Consider the following 19,413-nt stretch of genomic DNA (forward strand, 5'->3'; position numbering starts at 1 on the left):
AATCCCCCGCGCTGGCGGGGGGGACGGATTAGCCGGGACCTCAAGAGGGCTTTTCCAGCCCCTGGTCCCGCACGGCTTTGTGCGGCAGGTCAGATCTGGGGCCCTTTGTGCCAACTACAAACCGGGGCTGAACATCATCGGCGGCGAGTTTTTCTTCCAAAGGGCACCTTAAAAGCCCCAGCCCGGGATAGGATTTCACGTGCGCCTTTCACACGGCGCAGCGGGGCCAAAGCTCTTCTATCGGGTTTGTTTGCTGCTCCGGGAAGGGCTGTACGGGCTCAATGCCTTCCCCCAGCCCATCAGAGTCCTCTCGTTGGCAGTCTGGGGGCTGAACGTGCCCTTAGCAAGCCACGGGCAAGGAATCACAAGTTATTTCCGCAGAAAGTGCATGGCTGGACCGTCCGGGGACCAGGTAGCAGCTCATGGGGGTTAGAAATAAAGTCCCAGAAGAAAGGGACCAAAAAAAAAAAAAAAGAAAGAAAAAGAGAAAGATTAGAAGTGGGCTATGGGAAGATTTGAATAAAGCAGCCTGAGGAGCTGTTATAAACAGCACGGGGAGGCAGCGGGGGCACAGCAGAGGCTTGGGGAGCTCTACAGGAGCAGAGGATGGTTAAGGGCAGGGCTTGCACAAACCTCTCGTGCACATTTCTGAAAGACAGAAATTCAGCACTGGGGTAGCGTAAGGCAGAAGTGGAATGAACAGACATCTAGGACAGCTTGCTCCCCAGCTCAGGAGCCCGAGCTGAGGTTTGCTGATCCCACTGAGCCTGGTGACAAGTGGCTGGGATGGCGCACGGCCCAAGGACGAGCCGTGGTGGAGCAGGGCTGGGCTTCATCTCCGCTTCCATGCCAGCTCCTGGGGCTGGGTTGAAGCAATTCAGCCACCACGGATGAGGCTGAAAATTTCAGCAGGTGCCCTCTTCTCCCCGTGCCATGCTTGGGTGCTCGAGCACATCACCAGCAGGGTCACGCTGAGCCACGTCACCCACACCGCTGGGACCTGCCTGCGCTGGGGGCACGGCGCCTTTGCTCACCCTGCCATTGCCCTGATGGGGGAAGATGTTTTATCCTAATCTCATTTTGCACCCGGTTCGGTATCTCCAGGTGCACGCACAGCTAAAAGAACGAAAAGAAAGCACAGAAACCCAGAAACCCAGTAAATAACCACCATCCTAAACCCAAACCCGCCCAGGCTGCACCTTCCCCGTGTGTCCGGAGAGCCACGCTCCCGCAAGCTGGCTGCTGACACTGATGGATAGCCCGAGGGTGTTACAGCTGTTGGTCCACATCGATCTTGCTGGCAAGACAGGACCGAGGATGCTCGGGGCCGCGCTCAGCACCCCTGGTGCTTGCAGGGCTCTGCCGCAAGGCGCGCGGCAGAAGCGGGCTGGGGCTGGGGGGGAGAGAGGTCCTGCAGGAGGAAGCCTGCACGGCTCGGGGAGAGCTGTCTCAAAACGATTTATCTGTCACATAAATGCGGTTTTATGGGTTTTACTGTTTCAACTTTTCACCTCTGCTGCTAAATCTGAACGACACCGAGAAAAAAAAAAAAAAAAAAAAAAAAGGAAAGGAAAAAGTGGCTGCACGGCGGCGCTGGGCAGCAGTGGCCTTCCAGGGGAGATTCCAAATAAAATATGCAAATACCATTAATTCTTCAAACCGGAGTCTGCTTTTCGAGGCTATAAATCAAACTCGACAGCACGTACGCTGGGGGAAAGGAAAAGAAGAGGGGAAGAAAGAAAAAGGAGCTTGTGCTGCACTACGGGGAAGTGCCCTGAGAGCTGCGGACGTGCTCGGGGCCGGCTGCACCCACGCGGCTGCCCGGGGAGCACATTTTCCACAAGAGGTGTCCGTGTTCAAGAACGTATTTATAAAAGAGGAGAACGGCTCGAGTAGGGCTCCAAAAGAAAGGTAGTGGAAAAAAATCTGTTTTTATACAGGCGCAGACACATACAGAAAACCACAAGCAACACAGCTGCGCCGGGAACGCCCTCCCAGCGCCCCGGCACACACACTTTGCGCCTCCGAAACCAAGAGGAAACCAAGCCCAGGTGCTCGCTCACGTCCCCATCGCCACCGAGCAGGGTGGCGAGGACACGAAGGTGCACCAAAACCCAGCCCTGCTGTCCCTGGGGACCCAAGGGAAAGAAGGACCTGAGCTGGGAAGGAGCTCCTGCCACAAACTGCCCGTGGCGGGGGCAGAAAAGCACCTTTGGCTCACCTCCCGCAGTTCCCCCTCAAAAAACGCTTCCTTTTCACTTCCCTTCTATATCACCGGCTCAAACTCTTCAAAGAAATAGATTTTTTTTTCAAAACAGAGGCATGTTTTTCACGTCATGTACAGGGAAAGGATGCGCTGGTGGCCGAGGGATTTGGGGCACGGCGGGGGCTCTCCACGCTTCTCCCCCGGGTGCAGAGCGGAGAGGGGCAGCGTGCTCTGTCCGACAGGAGACAGCAGCACTGAATCTGGATAAACTTCTTTCAGCCAAGCCAGAAATAACGTAATGTGAATCCAAACTGATTCGAAGCACAGTTTGGAAGCTTTGCCAGCGCCCCCGGGATGAGGATAAAGCAAAGACCGGCACTTTGTGCTTGTGCCAGAGTCACCGTGGGCTCTGCACGGACCTGGGAGGTGATGCCTGGTGGCCAGAGCGCACGGAGATGGCAGGAAGGGGAGATCCACGCCTTCCAAGGTGAAAAGCAAGGAGATAAAGACTTGTCCTGTCTCCAGAGAGGTCGAGAGGATGCTGCAGGGTTGACTCGAGACATGGGACCCTTCTGGCCCCAAGGACCTGTCCCCATCTCTTCCCCTTCCACAAGCCCACGACACAAAGGCCAGGTGTTATTCCAGGACAGGTGAAAATTCCTGAATTCCCTGGCCTCATGCAACACCTGGCTCTTTTAATTCTTTTTCTTCTTATGAACCGATGGTGCAGCACCCCCCTGAGCATCCACAAGCAGGGATTTGCAGCCAAACGCTTCTGACCTGCAGGGAACTGCCGCTTGAGATGCACCAAATGCTCCGGGCTCATGGAGAAAGCTGCTGGAAGAGGAGAGCAACTGCCCCCTAAACAGCAAACACGGAGGGAAGAGCTTCCCAGGACAGCATCGCCTCGCCACGGGACACGATGCTACATCCACCGCAGCACGAAGCAAAGCGTCAGAATTAGAAATAAAGAGCAAGCGTCCAAGAGCAGAGCTGCTCCAAGCCACGAGGGCAGCCTGCAGGTCAGCCAGGAATGGAAACCAAATTGGCAGGCAAAGGTTTTGTTTTCCTCAATCCCCGCTGAAGGGACGGGGTTGTGAAAGAGACGTGCCTTTGGGTTCTGCGTGGGTCAGATGTGCTATCGCAGCCTCCGCTCTCACGGCTGTGTGGTGCAAAATGTACCCCAGCCCCGTTGCTTGTCAGCATCCTGGCTCTGCAGGATGTGCAAATTCATGCACAAAATGTCCTTATCTATAAAAAAAAACACTGACAGAGGTGAGCTGGCACAAGAGTTTCATGGCGAGGCAGTAACCAGGTGGCGAAAGGAAAACCAACCCCGTCCCGAAAATGAACTCTTGTTTTATTTCAAGGTCTACAAACGCCAGCTTGATGCCCTTAATAGAGTAAAAATGCAGCATCCCAGAAACAAACATCCCTTCTCCTCTTATCCCCTGAAATATTTACTCTCAGTGACAAGAGAGAGCAGCAAGATGGCCTGAAAAGGATTCTCCTCTGCCATCAGAGCATCGCCACCACCTGAGAAGGCGCGAAGGCTGATAGGAAACATCTGATAAAGCACCAAATCTCCCTGTAAGAAGCCCGGTTTGGGGGAACTCTCACATGCCTGCTGCTCATATCCTTTTAATCCATTTCTCCCCAAGCATCCATCCACTTTTCTCCACCAGGAATTGCAGCTTTCTGTGATGCTCGGGGCTCACGAGGTGCTCTGCAGAGCTCCTCCTGCCAGGAAAAACCCAAAGCAAGCACTGTCAGCATGCACCAGGGGATGAAAAGGGAAGGAGGACTCGTGACCATCAGCTGGCCCATCTTGCAACCTGTTTGAACAACCCGAAGGGCGATTAGCCCGGATTTCTCCCAGCGAACTGAGCTAAAGGAATCGGAGTTAACCTGATGCGTCTTCGGGCAGGAGCCTGGGTGGAGGTGGTGCCAGCAACGGGGGCGTGAGATTTTCCTTGGCGTGGGTTTTTGCAGGGATTCAGATCAATGCCCAGGAAAGCAGCACGGAAGAAGTGGCTCTGCCACGCGTAAAACACAAATTTATGTCTCCTGGGTGCTGGGGACAGAGAAGAGCTAGCAGAGAGAGATTAAGAGAACATTTTGGGGTTCCCAGCTTGAGGCAGAAGTCCTGCCCTGAAACCTGCCACCAGCCCATGCCCACAACCAGCAGATTTTGCTTTCTGGGGGGAGAAGGAGCGAATATTTCCAGAACCCAGCTGATCTCAGCCCTGCAAAGCTCTGTTAGCGCGTCCCATCCCATCCCTTACAACCTCCAAGCCCGGTGCTCTTCCCCCCGGTACCCGGCTGTGGGCAGCGAGCGGGACAAACCGCCTTGACCTGCCTCCTCCAAAGCAGCCGAGTTTCGGTTTGCAAGAAATCACACCATTCACATAAAAAACCTTCCCAGCACTTGTCTTTAGAAACCTCCTTTCGGTGGCTCACCACCACAACCCCATTGATGGAGGCGACCACGAGAGGCTCAGCGCAAGGCAGCCCCCAGGTCCCACCCCAAATCCCACCCTAATAAAGGGTCGAGCCCATTCCCTAGGGACCAGCAAACACCCAGGGGAGACTCCTGGGTGCAAAAACAGGAGAAAATCCTGGATCCAGCCCGGTGCCAACCCCAGTTTGCCCACCCCTAAGCTTGCCCATCCCCACCACCGGCCGAGCAGCCCCTACCGGCACCGAGCGGGGAATTGTTACCGAGCACAAAAAACCCAAGGAGTTTCCAACATCGGCAGCCACACAGACAACTACATTCAAAATCATTTATTTTGGGGAGGTTTCAATTACGCCTCGTGGGAAAGGAATACTGAAAGAGAAAGAAATCCACTAACCCGTGGGGAGACGGGGGTTTGGACAATAGAAGAAAAGGCACCAGGAATTGGAACATGATGTTTGCTCGGCAGCTCGGGAGAGACAGGGAGGGCAAAACCGTGGCCTAAATGAAAGCAGGAGGAGATTTCTCGGTGATTTCACTGGAAACTAAGATTTTTCTCTAAAAATTGAGGGCACCTTGAGTGAGGGGTCCTTCCAGGTCCCCTCCAGGTCCCCTCCAGGTTCTTCCTCCTAAGCTCTCAGGTTAAAGGCAGGAAAACCAGTGCCATGCTCCTCGTCTCCCATCTTAACTGGGTTTATTTTGCAAGTCAAGGCAGCAATTTTATTTTTCCCTCCTCTGCTTTCTCATATCTGTAAAAGTGAAGCAGTTCTTGGAAAAAAAAAAAACAAAAAAAAAACAACCACGAGAAGAATCCAGGAAGATTTATGGCAGCAGGGACAGTGTGGAACAGGGAGGTTTGAGACTGACAAAGCCTTAATTTGGCCAGTCTGGATTATTTTTGGATCCGTATTATTGCCTGTTTATAGGTTTGCATTTCTGACATCGGATTTCCAGGGGAAGGTCTCCAGAAAGCTCTCCCCGTGTGTGCACAAAGGTCTTCTGGTTTTCCATCTGCAAATGTTCCCTGGCTATCAGGAGGAAAACCTCTGGCTTTCCACCGGCTTTGAAGGAACGGTGCGATTGCATCGTTTGACTTTTCTGCTTTTTTAGAAGATATTTCTTCCAAAAGCCTCATTAAAAGCTTACAAACACACGGCAACGTTACCCAAAAGGTGCTGAGTTTCTGATACGAGCTCAGCTCTGCGCACACGGCAAAAAAAAAAAAAAAAAAAAAAAATTAATTATATTAAAAAAATCCCTTTAGGGCTTAAAATGGTTTTGTCAGCCCGACCCCAAACCACACGAAGGAGCCACAAAACGCCGTTGGACTTCAAGAGAACTGATGCAAAGCAGCAGAGGAGCGGAGGGTGGGGAGGCGGCGGATCACCGCGTCACGGCACGGTGACAGTCTCGAGGGCTCCTGGAAAGTCCCCGCCGGCTTCGTTTCTGCTTCCACCAGCTCCGACGATGCACGCTCGTGGCCTTAGTCACCAGCTGGAGCTTTGCCCTCAGGGAAAAGCTGAATTCTAGGGAAATCCCGAGTTTCTCCAGCCGTGGCAAAGCACCGTGCGATGCCAGTTTTATAAAAAAAACAAAGCGCCAGAAATGGTTGGTACAAAAACGCTGGCGTTTTCAGGACCAAATCGGTTGGTTTCAGGGATAAGTGCCTAGCTGGGGGATTTTGATGGATGGCTAAGGAGAACACAAGGGAACTCGGCAACGCGGGATTCATTAGCCAATTTGCACTCAGGGAAATAATTATTTATGCTCATCAAATTTCTTCCTGCAGGTTCACAGCTTCGCGTGGCGCTTTCCGCACAGAGGAGATCAGAAGGGTTCTACCCTCCAGATCCTACAAGCCGCGTAGGACAAAGAGACAATACTGGGCAGCGGCCAAAAGAAATGAGAGTCTGGGGAGCCCGCTCTCGAGGGATGCTATTGAATAGCACTTTGCGTTCCCATTTACCAGCCACAAAGAGGGATTCATTGCCGAAGCAGGGATGTCTCCTCCAGAAGCATCCCCACGGTACCTCCTTGCTGTTTTCAGAGCCTTTCCATGGATGGAGCTCGGCTGAAAAGTCCCATATGGGTGCTTGGGGTCGGCGTCCGCGGCTACGGGGGCTGAATTTAGGGCACGGGGCTTGGAAAGTGCTCAGCTCGACTTCTCGAGGTTGTCACGTCGCAGAGAGCAGTTCTTAGAAGCGAGGAGGGCAAAAAGGCATTTCTGAAGCTGTTACCGAATGGGGAAGAGGAACTGGTTTTGGTATTGGTAAGAAAAAACCCATGCTGCGTGTCGAGAGATGAGAGCACGGAGCCCTGATGCGCCCTCGGGTACAGCATCACCTTCCCTGCCCCTGCAACCTGGGTGGGAAAGGAAGCGGATTGAGCCAAAGTGCAAGGAAATAATAGAAAGTGAACATGCACACACGCCTGTGGTCAGAAAAGGGGGAAAAAAATAAAAAATGCATCTTTTGGAGGGGTCTCCCCCCCGCCCTGCCTCGTGCCTCGCATTTTTCCTGCAGCCTGGAGGAGCCAAGGCGCTGGCGGAGCTGCTGCAGCACCTGCGGCTCCCAGCTGACAGCCCTGGCCCCTGGCTGCCTTTCCAGCCCTCTCCGGCGCAGAGCGGGGCTGCATCAGCAAAAAGGAGGTGAGGGTTGGAAAATGAGGATTTACAAGGAAACCCAGGGGGCTGCGGGTCAGGAGCCACAGAAACCCCTGAAGGCGCAGAAGCTGGTGGAGAGGGCACAAAGCAGCAGTGCTCCCAATCAGCCCGTGTACGAACCACCTCCATCAGCGACCCTACAACCTCCGAGGGGGAAAAATCCCACAAAAAGGCATTTTTCTTGGGGCGAGCATCCCCGATCACCGTACAGAGCTGCTGTGAGCAGCCCCAAGGTGCTGGACCAGCAGCGGGTCCCTCTCCCCATCCGCTGAGGGCTCAGCACCGAGGGCAGGTGCAGACGTGCAGCATCACGGTGTCTGCCCAGAAAACAACCAGGACATTTTTTTAGCTCAGTCCAGACCCCAGTGTTTGGGACGGGATGCCCAAACACCCCACTGAGGGGCACGGTGCATCGTTCCCCACAGGGACTGTCCCACACGGGGCACGGGGACAGCAGCCAGGAGCAGAACCAGGCAGGATTTTGATGTCCTGCTGAGCGCAGCACTCAGGGTCCTTCCTTTCCCCGGTATGACACGCGAACGGCCCCGCTGTCCCGGTCCCTAAAGGCACCAAGATCTCTTTCCCTCGGCCCCACAGCCGGGGGCTGGCACTCGCCGGGCACTGAAGCTCCCCACAATCATCCTTCCTGCCGCTCAGCTGATGCCAAGTCCCTCGCAAGTTGCATTTTTCTTTTGTTTACGCGTTAAAAAGGGGACAGGAAAAAAAAAAAGGAAGAAAAAAAAAAAAAAAAACCAACAAGCGACCTCTCGCTCACCCCAGGCGGTCTGTGCGAAGCCGCCGCTGCCTTCACCTCCGAGTGAACTTTCAGATTATCTCAGACGAGATTCACCTTGCGCTGAACTTGTACCCCGCGCCGCAGCACGCGGTCACGTACCCTGTGATTAAACGGTACGGCGCAACGTGGCTATAAATTTGGGGGGAGAGGGAATGAGACACGGGAAAAGGCCGTGGGGCTGGGAGTGGGGCTGCCTCACGTGTGGCAGGACACGGGGGAAGGAAAAAAAAAAAAGGGGGAGAAAAAAGCAGCCCCCTCCTCGCCGCACCCTGCGCGCGCGGAGCCTCCGCAGCCGGAGCGAGCGGCTCCTGCCCGGAGGTGACTTTTTGGAGAGGTTCAGCGAGAATCCCCGGCCTCATCCGCACGGTTCCTTACGTAAAATACAAACACCAAAAGCCACACCAGCCGGCCCCGGGATGCTCACAACACCCAGGAAAGGGTAAAAAGCAAAAAGGGCCGAGCCTGGCGGCGGGCACGCGAGCGGGCAGCGCGGGAGGAAGGCTCCCTCGGGGCCACGGCCTCCTAAACTCTGGCTGCCCCCTTGGCCATTTATTTTAAGCACACGCTGTGACGGGAGGCAGGGGCAGCCCCGATCCATCCCGTGGCTAAGGGAGCTCGAGGCACAGCACCACAGCTCAGCACCCTCGCTGTCAGAGGAGATTCATGCGGCCGGGGTCGGGAGGAGAGCGTCCGGGCAGCCAAACGGAGCCGCCGCTCAAGTTCAAGTGCTTGAAATACCTTCTTTTTTCCTTTTTTTTTTCCTTTTAAACGTTCGCTGAGAACTAAACTAATGTAGCCTCTGCTTTTCATGAAAACTTCCTCCTTCTCCTCGGCGTTGCTGTTCAGCAGAAAGGACGGGATCTATTGTTCCCGGCGAGCCTTGCCCTGGGGTCCAATTTGAGTGCGTTCTCATTTTTCCCCTATGTAACCGATGCTTATTTCTTTAAGCTCTACTGTAAACAGAAAACACACTGCGGTGCCCTTGCCTGGCTTTGCAGGAGGCAGGCTCAGACCTGGGCCTTTTTTTTTTTTTTTAATTTATTATTTTTTTTCTGTTTGGAAACAAAAAGGATTGGGCTTTCTTGCTTCCCAGACCCACCACCTGCGGGAAGCGCAGGGGTAAGGATGCGGCCGTGGGCGCTGCGGTACCCGCACATGGCCCAGGCTGGTGGTGGAGATGCTGCTGTGCCAGCCTGATGGTTTTATTCTGCTTGTGAGGTTGGAAATGAACATTCAGAGCTCCTCTCCAAACTTATCCCACCTTGCAGTGAATCCTTCCAGCCTACACACCCTGAGAACGAGGTCCGGAACAGGAGAGCCACGGCTTTGCCACCCCCTTGAGAACCCCATCCTAATGGAACAAACAGCCCCAAGTAAGACCTCTGCAGGAGGGGAAACATTTTGGATGGTCTGAGAAATGCAGGAGGAGAAGGGGACTTGGGAGGGACCCACGGTGGGGGCACCGCAGGCAGTTTTGCCCTTTTCATCCTTTCCTCGCCGTGGCGTTGGTCCTCTCCCCGTGAAACAGCCCCGTAACAGCTGGCAGCAAAGTGGGGACACGAGCTGCTCATTCTGCAGTGCCAAGGAAACATTTTCACCCCAAATAATGCCCCTTTCTCCCAGTCTGCTGTCCTCGTAGCTCCTCTCTGCCCTGGTTCCTGCACCAACCTGCCGGGATAAGACCGACCCCAACACATCTTGGGGGAGCCTACCCAAAGCGAAGGCGTCCAATGGAGCAACTCAGCACCAAAGCACAAGGAACTGGTGACACTGGGATCTCTGCCCAGGACTGGGGGTGCCCTGGCTCGGGTGCTGCCAGCTCCCTCCAACCCACCTGGAGGGTTTGCTCGGGTTTAAGCAGCGCTTTGCAAGACGCCCCGGCTGCCAGGGACGTCCCCGCACGGGCGCACGGCGTTCCCCTGTTCAGCGGCGTCACCTGCAAAACTAATTTGGCCCACGGAAGGAGCTGGCAATTTGGGTGGCTTATTAGAACTATTTTTATAAGGCTGCGGGATATAGATTTCCAGAGCCTGAAATACTGTTTGGAAAACAGCGAGAGCCATTTAGAGCCATTTAGAGTATTCTACAGAGAGACAGACGCACAAGCAAATGGATATTTAAAACAGCTGTGAGGACAAGACTGGTAGGAAACATTTGGCTAAAAGCAAACACAGAAATAAAATAACTTTGCAGAAGGTTAGAAATCAGTGAGCTTGGGAACGCCCTGCTTAAGTGAAAAATTGTACTTCTTCGGCTTCTAGAGACTAATAAATTACCACAAAAAACGAAACCCTGATTAAAAGCCATTATTACACCTTTTATTTCCATCTCGGCTGTACCAGAGTGTCTTTTTCAATCGAATGGACGCCACCCTTTGGATGCTTCTTCCATTTCTCTCAACACCTCCAGGACAAAGCAGATTTTAAACCCCAGGGCCACAAAATCACTGGGCTGCACCTGGCAGAGGTGGGCGACCCGATGCTTTTTGGGCAGCTGCGTGCCCTACAACCCCATCCACCGGACCCCCAGGCTTCCCCCAAAAACCTGTTTCCAGAAAGGACTTGAAATTCAAACCTAGGTAAGGTCTGTCCTATAATATGGTCAGCTACGTCTCGCCCTTTTCTGCAGAAAACATCTAATTTGGAGAAAACGGTGAGGTTTTGCCCCAATCCTGCATCTGCTCGCTTTGCTCTGCAGCGGGGCAGCGCGGGGCTCCGCCGGGCACGGGCAGCGGCGGCAGGATTTATGGCTATTTGTTGCAGATCAAACAAAACCTCGGGAGGAATCTGAAAACAAAGCAAAGGCCTTTCCTTGCACGGTGTCACACTAACCTCTGGATGGCCTTGCGCTTATTGTCGGAGCCCTGGAAAGGTGTAAACAAAGCCAGATTTCAGATGCCAAGAGCCGGGATAAGCTGAGCAGGGGAGAAAGGAGACAATCTGCTGGCCGCTGCCGCCAAATCACCTTGACGTGCAAGGTCCAAACGCAGGGAAGTGATGTTTTATGGTGTGCACACAGCGTTATCGACGCATTAGAAAGCAATTTGCGGGGAAAGGAGGTGAGAGCTGGGCATGGCGCCCTGCCCGAACTGGGACAGCCAAGAGGGAGCAGGTCTGTAGGGAACAGCTCGAAGCTGCCCCGTGCTCAGATCACCGAGAAACAAAGCGTGAAAAGAGGGTGAAAACCTTCCAAAAACTGCAAGACCCTCACGAATCTGGCCAGCTCACACAGCTTCGGTAGGGTCAAACCCAAAGCAAGCACGGCTTCAAACCCAGAAGCGCAGCCCCACTCCCAAGCCGGGCATCCCCTTTCTGCGGCACACAGAGGGGGCTCGGCCGTGCGTGGGCATTGTAGGACACCGCGCCGCTCGGTTTCCTTCTATTCAAAGCTTTTCTTTTTCTCAAGGCTTCTTAGACGTCAGGGTTTCCACGGAGGTAGGCGCGTTTCCTTCGCTGTTTTGCTGCCTCATTCACTTATTTCCGCACCGTTATCCTGCACGTGTGCGCGGCCAGACGGCCGGGGAGCACGGAGCTGGGCCAAGCCGTCTGCTCGCCGTTTCCTGTGGTTGGATGGCAGATATTTGGGGAAGGGTAGAATGACACGGGCTTGTCTTTATTTACTCCGAGCTGTTTACTTTCTCCTTTCTTCCTATTTCATTGTTGTTTGATAGGAACATAAAGCAGAACCCCAGCAGATCAATGCCAGATACTCGGAACCCAAAGGGCTTCTTGCAAATTTCCTTCTCCTTGTTGTAAAACTTGTGTGGGGTTATGAACTCCTTAAACAAACAGCTGAGGTCATTGTTAGCTACAAAAAAAGAAATATATTTAAATAAATAAGAAAGCAAGCCTAACGCTACAGCCACGGTGGAGGCGGTGAGGAAGAAAAGGGAGCCAAGGTGGCGCACAGCAAAAGCCAGGGCAAAAGCTGTAAAAGAAAATGAATCCTGGGTTGTGCAAACAGGGGGCACACGCGCATGGACTAACTTTCCACTGGGCAAATTCCTCTTTTTTTTTTGACCAGAAATGTGGTCTTGCAATTCTGCACTGATGCAATGAAGGGATGTGACTTCCCCGAACTCCAGGGAAGTTTTAATCCTGAAGCAAATCGCTGCCTCTCCTTCTGATGGATCGTTTCCCCCTTCTGGTCCACAATGATGACATGGCATCACCTTCATCAAGCACAGCAGCATTAGCAGTAATTAGCACCTGCTCCCTGGTGTGACGGAGCTGGGAACTCTCCTGGACCAGCCCTGGCCACGAGCAGTCCCGGGGCTCGGTTTGCCAGCTCAGCCCCGCAGTCATCCTCCTTCCATCCAACCCCACGGCTGCCGAGGGCTTGACAAAGAAGATGGAGAACATTTTGTCAGTGAATCACTGCCGTGGAGCTGACCAGGCAATTCTCGACAGGCCTGGAAAGCAAATCGAAACAAGAAACTCAGCTCCACACCTCGCAGGGTAACCAAAGCTTTTCCACGCCGAAAAAAAAGGAGAGAACAAACGTTAACTTGGCTTCGCCACACGCAGAGATTCAAGACTCTTTTTTTCCAAAAATCAACACAGAAAAGTGGCCTCTGCTTTTTCCTTGCTGTGAGCTGTGCAAGAGCCACACGTTGTCCCCAGGACACATCCAAACTGCTGGGCGCAGGGACGGGGGCGATGCAGAAAACACCTGCACAACGCATCCTGCTTCCAGGTCCATTGCTTTGTGAGATCCCTTCGAGTCCTGAAAGAAAGAAATTCTGCTCCTGGGTACGTCTGAAGAGGTCTGGTCAGCTTGAAGATGATTTCACCAGGTTTGGGTGCCTCCCTCTGCAGATTAGGACAGTGGCATCAGCCAGCAAACTATTGCAGGAGGTGGCTGGTGCCCCAAAAACTCCCACCTGCAACTGGGACAGCTGCACCCACGGCAGAAAGCTGCCTGCAGAGAAAGCCCTGAGTGGTAATAAGAAAAGGAGTTGGGGAAAGGAAGAGGAAGGAATGCAGACACCATCCTTATGGAAGGAAATAAATCACCAGCGGGGCATTCAGCACAAGCAGAGGATGACTGAGTGACCCTATCGAAGGCGATAGATGAATATCAATAAATTCAGGCAAAGGGAAGGAGTGGGATCTAAGCACATTGCAACAGAAAACACAGAGAGGCCTCTTATTCAACCCGAAAATTTACAGTTAAGGAGGAAGAGTCGGCCTGGCTGTCTCTACACCCAACCTATTCCCATCTCTTGCTCCACACGGGATAGAATTACTCGCACATCCCCAGAGGCAACCGCATGCAGGGTTTCATTTCAAATTGCCAGCGATACTACAATTTCCACTCAGCAGGATTGCTCTCACCCTTTGGTGAACTTCGTATTTTTTGGAGAACCGGCCCAGAGTCTGCAGTTGCCGGCTTCCCGGGAGGCTTGCTGTAAATCATACATGAAGAGCAGGATCCAGCTCTCAATTCCTCCTCACCTACAGGAGCTGCAGGCTGCCCGGCCCCAGGAGAAGTCGAGGTGTTCGGCGCTTCTCGCACCTTTGAAACTTCAGCCCTCCACCGAGAAATTCCTGTTTATATTCTGCTGCTCGTCTCTTTGCTGCTAACAAGCGTCTCTCCGAGCCTCATTTGTTATTCCTGCCTTCATGTTTTCCTCCACGTTTCTTCCTCTTGCTTTGAGCTTTTCCCCCCTGAGCACGGGCTACGGCTTGACGCTCCTTCCTTTTTCAGGAGGGCTCATTTGCTGGAGGGCCCAGCAGCATGAATAAGTCAGACCGCCAACTCAAAACTCAAGAAAAATTAAAAATAAATAAAAGCCAAGCAAGCTCGTGACACGCGTTGAACTTGCCTTGTGCTCTGCTACAAATTTTTCATGACTTCTCATCACTTATTCAGACGGCCAAGTCGGGGGGTCCGTGACCTGCGCGCCCCAGCGATGGCTGAGCCGTGCCTCTGCCACCGACACCGACCCAGCAAGGCCTCCAGGAAAGCAGCCAAGCGAGCACTTTACGAAAACACTCTGAAAAAATGCAATTGCTCTGAAAAAAAAAAAGAATAAAAATCATTGTAGATTGGGAAGGAAGAAAGATTCAGAAAGATGCTGCAGCTGAGATGGGAATCGTATGGGTTATTCATCATCTGCATGCTTGCAGGCTTCATCTAATGCCTAAAGCAGAAGTAAAAAGATGCTGGGATGTGCAAGAGGGAAAACAATGCTGCCTTTTAGCAGCACGGAGAACCTCAGGCATTTGATATTCTCCTCCTCTTGTCCTGCATACGTGTGCGGTGTTAAATATGGCACCGCTTATCGCCGCCTTTTTAACGTCCCCTGGGAGCAAATGCGCAGAACGGCTCAGACAAAACTCTCCAGGCTGTGTCTGCTCGTGGGGTTCAGCCCTAAAGCACGTGAATTCATCGTGCAGGGAGTTTTATCAGTGCCAAAGGTGCTTCTGTAGCTCTATGGCAGGTTTCTTGCTCACCCAAAGCGACCTGGTGGTGACGGCGCAGCACGGCTGGAGCTGCAGCATCCCCGCGCGCAGAGCCTGGAGGTGCTGGCAGTCTGCACAGAGCACCAACGGGGGGGAAAATCCCTCTTCTGCAGGCTGTGATGAGGCGTCTGCAATCCTACTGCGATGGAAACCCACAGGGATTTGTGCTTGGAAACCTCTGGTGGCACGGTGGCTGCCAGCGCTGGGGACACGGTGCCCAAACTCTCGAACCCCGCGTGCCGTCCTGCCCTCCACCAGCACGAACAGCTAAGAACAACCTGATTCAAGAGGCCAAGTGAATTATTAAGACAAAAAAACAGAATTTAAATTAATTATGGTACAAGCTAGGGCTGCCCAAGCAGAGCTGAGCCACGGTGCTGGCTGCTCTCTCTGAATTATTCAGCCCGAGTTCGTAACCGGCAATCGATAAACCGCAGCTGGAGGTGATGGCACTCGGCACCTCTCTGCCTCCAGGACGTCAGCGCTGCCGTGGCGAACACAGGAGCTGCGATGGAGATGCCAAGGGTACGAAGGAGCTGTGGGAAATGTTGTGGTGTGGTCATTATCACACCTAGCGCGATGCTACGGGGGGAGAGCTAAGCCCTAAAACACTCCGGGAAGCACAGACGAGCACACAAAGCCCAGGAATAAACAGCCCGCGGTTTCCGAGATGTTGAAAATCAGCAATTCCTTTTTATAAAAAAAAAAAAATAATTGGGCCGAGTGGGACTTAAAGGTCGGGTCATTTCCAGAGTCAGCCAGTGGCTCACCCATAGCCCTGGCCAAGTGTTTCAGCGTGCACCGAATTAACCAAGCGTGGCATTTGCTAAATTTGTGTCTTGTGAACAATTGGTTCGGATACAAGGATGAACCAGCCTGGTTTGAACCTCGTCCCACCCGTACAGCCCTCCTCCCGGGGGGTTCTCCAGGTATAACCAAGCTCTGGGCACAGCCTGGGCTTCCCTTCTCATCCATCCTGCTGGCGATTTTGACAAATCTCATAATTTAATAATGATCCACCCTCGGTGCAATCTCAGCGCACTCCTTCAGCGCGTTCAGCAAGTGTTGGGAGGAGCAGAGGGGAGGGCGAAAGGCCCAGACAGAACTGGCAGGCGACACGATTGCCTGGGTCTTGGTTTCCTTTGGAAAGGATCACGTTATGTATAGGATTCTGTTATATGTTGGATTATATCCTGTGTTACGTATAATAAATATCCCAGGCAAAGTTTCTGAGTTACTCAGCATCCCTCCTGCAAAGAGGCATCCCAAAAGACGAAAATAAAAGGATGGGGAGATGGAGAGACAACGCGTGAAGCTGTAAGCGCAGGGAGCGAGCAAGAAGTGAAGGGCACGGAAGGATTTTAGCAAAAAAAGGTGACAAGGGAGGGTTACAGAGCTTGTGCCAGGAGACAGCAGCCGCAGAGTGGGTGAACACCACATGTAACGGGAGACGAACCACAGGCACTTCCCCGGGGGTTAAGGAAGCAGCAAGGAGTTCATTAAGAGCACCGGGAAGGATGCTGCTGCACCAGGACCTGTTGCCACAGCCACAGCCATGGACTGCAGCCACTGAAGGGCTCCAACGGAGACAGATTTATTGCAATAATTAATATTAATTAAGATCTAGGATCAGAAATGAGATTAATCTGACGTTTTTAATTTTTTTTAAACTTGGAACAAGCAGCAGGGGGAGGAAAAAAAAAAAAAAAAAGGCAGCAAAAAATCCCTCATTCATTTCGGATCCGTGCACAAAAGTCATTTAAACTCTGGGAAAGTGAGCGAGCCTGGAGTTATGAGCGTAATTTCAGGCCGATAAGGATCTGACCCATCCTTTGTGGTTTATGGAGGCTGAAAGGAGGTAGTCTTCCTCCGCCCGCGCTCGCTGGAGCAGCCCGCTGGAGGCAGGGCAGAGAGGGGAGGCTCGGCGGCTCCCATTACTCCCCCCCAAGGCCCCGCTGCAGAGTTTACAATTTAATTTTCTGCATTTGTAATCTGTAGCCCTTGTGTATATAGCGTCTAATGAAAACGGCCTTTTTTAAATTAACGTGGTATTTGGGGGGGGGGAATTGGGATGGGGAAGAAAAAACCGCCATGTGTTTCTATTTCATTATCAAACTGCATTTATAAAAAGGAAAAAAAAAGACTCGAGACGAGGGTGATCGGATTTAGCTGGCAGGGAGACAGGACGGTCAGAAGGCAGAGATCTGCCGTGTCAATGTCTGTGTAGCATCAAAAGGCTTTCGGGCACGTTTCTGCTCTCCACAAAGCCCACGGAGCCCCTCCGTTGGGCAGGGCTCGATGTCGGGGGCACCGGGCTCCTGGCAGCCTCTTGCCCTCACTCCTCCGTGTGTTTACTCGGAGCAGATGGCCAGGGAAAGGAGACAAGGACAGTGCAGGAGAACAGCTCAGGTGAGACACCAAAGAGTCCCAGGGAGGGTGAGCAGAAGACACCTGACTTGGGAGCGATGCTGTGCGCAGCAGGGTGGCGCTTCCCCAGCTCCAGCCATTTATCAGGTGTGGAAAAGATGCTTGGCAAACCAACCCTCCTCTGGCCCAGATTCACTTGCAGATACCCTTTTTCTTTTCCTTTTTCCTTTCCTTTTTCCTTTCTGCATTCGTAATTTTTGTAATTTTGTAATTTTAATTACAAAAGTGTAATTTTCCTTTCCTTTCCTTTCCTTTCCTTTCCTTTCCTTTCCTTTCCTTTCCTTTCCTTTCCTTTCCTTTCCTTTCCTTTCCTTTCCTTTCCTTTCCTTTCCTTTCCTTTTCCTTTCCTTTCCTTTCCTTTCCTTTCCTTTCCTTTCCTTTCCTTTCCTTTCCTTTCCTTTCCTTTCCTTTCCTTTCCTTTCCTTTCCTTTCCTTTCCTTTCCTTTCCTTTCCTTTCCTTTCCTTTCCTTTCCTTTCCTTTCCTTTCCTTTCCTTTCCTCCCCAGCACACCCCATGCAAGCAACACTTCATTTCCACAGGGCCCTCAATGAAGGGAAATCCTCGGGGCTTTTCCTCACCCCTATTGCTTCACTCCTTAGCACGGCACCTTCCAGGGGGAGGAAGCTGTCCCGTTTTCCTTATTAATCAGAAATCTCTGGCACTGACCACAAGAAAAGCTTCCAAGAACATTGAACTTTTTGGTTCAATGCATTTCATCATAATAGAGCTACCAGCATGCAGAGTTGATTTAGTTTTGCAATTTTCTGTGGAAATACCTTCCAAGCACTCTCCTCGGCCTGCAGAAACACTTTGCTGCACTCAGAGCGGCGGCAGGAATGCCCCCAGAAAAGCATCTGCATTTTTGGTAGCTACCAAATTCCTCCAGAGTGTTGGTTAAACCACGGTCGGGACCTCTACCGAGCCTGAAACGGTGAGAATTAGGGGGAAAAAATTGTATTTCCACCCAAATCTTGTGCAACTATTGTTAAAAGCAGTCTTCTGGAACAAAAAAAAAGTCAACAAATTCTGTGTGCTGCATTAGGCACGGCTAACCTGAGCTTCTTGCAAGGGCCAGGGAAGGAGCGGTGGTGGGGCAGCACCACGGATGCTGGCGGCCGATTTCTCGCTTCTGGAAAGCACCGACCATGAGCTAAGCTGTTTTCCCAGCCCAGCGGGTTACGAGCTGTTCCTCCAAGCACACTCATCAGTGCTGGAAGCTCACCTGGTATTTACAGTGCTCGTTACGGCCGAGCCGATCCGGGAATCGTTTGTCACCCCTGCCTTTCTTCAGAAGAGTCCGGGGATGGCCAAATCCAGCCCTTCTGGTCTCCTCTCTCAATGAACAGAGGGCTTTCAGTACATTTCACCCCATTTTCAACAGAAAAAGAGCACCCAAGCATATCAAATAACGTGGTTTCCATTTCCCCAGGGGGATTACTTCACCTGGTAATAACATCTAGGCACCCCGACTTGCACCAACCATCTCTTCCCCGTCTCCTTTGGGACTGTAATTAAATTCTGTAGCTAAATTCTGTCTTTTCCCCGGGTGATTCCACACTTTTCCAAAGCTGGGAAAAAGCAAACTGGTGCAGATGGGCTCTCCACCACCAACATCAACGCAAACTCCCCATAGGCGAGGACAGAAATGAGCTGAGTTGGAAGGGATAAGAGTGTAGCTGCTGAGTCTGCACCATGATTGAGACATCAGCCACATCCAGCAGAGGCTGTGTGCACACACCGTGAGGTTCACCTCTATCCTACAGCCGCCCTACAGCCATCCAAAATGTTAAAGGTTTAGGTAGAACAGAGTTAAGGTGCAGAATTAGCACCCACGTGACGATGCACAACTGAGGCACAGAGACAAAACGATGTTCTGGCTAATTATTTGACACATTTCCCAACGTGTCGAGCCCGAAGCCATCCTTAAACTTCCTAAAATTAAATAAATTTACATCACTTTATCACTCTCGAGGCTCTCAAGGTGAATACCTGGGGAGATGAGGTCCCCTCGCAGCAGGCTGACGGGAAGGGCTGCGGGCTGAGAGAGGTCTGCGCCCTGAGCTCCCTTGATTTTATCACGGTTCACCCAGACGAGCACGATTGCAGATTGCCTTCGGTACCTAATACTATTTCAACACTGGATCTGACCCCGGCGAGGCACGAGCTGTAAGCTGAGTGTTCCTCGGAGGTTACGGCCGCGAGACAGATCGGGGCGGGCGACGGCGGCGGGCAGGGCAGTAAGGAATACATTTTTCTGTTGCATGGCTCGTGTAATTCTATTCAATGCCATTTATTAATTGTTCTCCCAGTTATCTCTGAGTATCGCCTGAAAGGGGAGTTATGCAGAGGGCACAAGGCACAGCACCCCGACGGGGAGGAAACTTCATACTCACAGCC

General features: G+C 52.4%; 1 protein-coding gene and 1 long non-coding RNA gene across 8 annotated transcripts in view; both read right to left on the minus strand.

Moving 5' to 3' along the window:
- EXOC6B (exocyst complex component 6B) overlaps nt 1-19,413 on the minus strand; it is a 266,143-nt gene that overhangs the window by 10,121 nt on the left and 236,609 nt on the right. The window lies entirely within an intron of this gene.
- Nucleotides 1,868-3,879, minus strand: LOC137855393 (uncharacterized). Its single transcript, XR_011095707.1, has 2 exons — nt 3,542-3,879; nt 1,868-3,457 (listed from the first exon to the last, which is right to left on the minus strand). It is a non-coding gene; the product is annotated as an uncharacterized lncRNA (long non-coding RNA).

Source organism: Anas acuta, chromosome 4, assembly GCF_963932015.1.
Source record: "Anas acuta chromosome 4, bAnaAcu1.1, whole genome shotgun sequence".
Classification (NCBI taxonomy): Eukaryota; Metazoa; Chordata; class Aves; order Anseriformes; family Anatidae; genus Anas; species Anas acuta.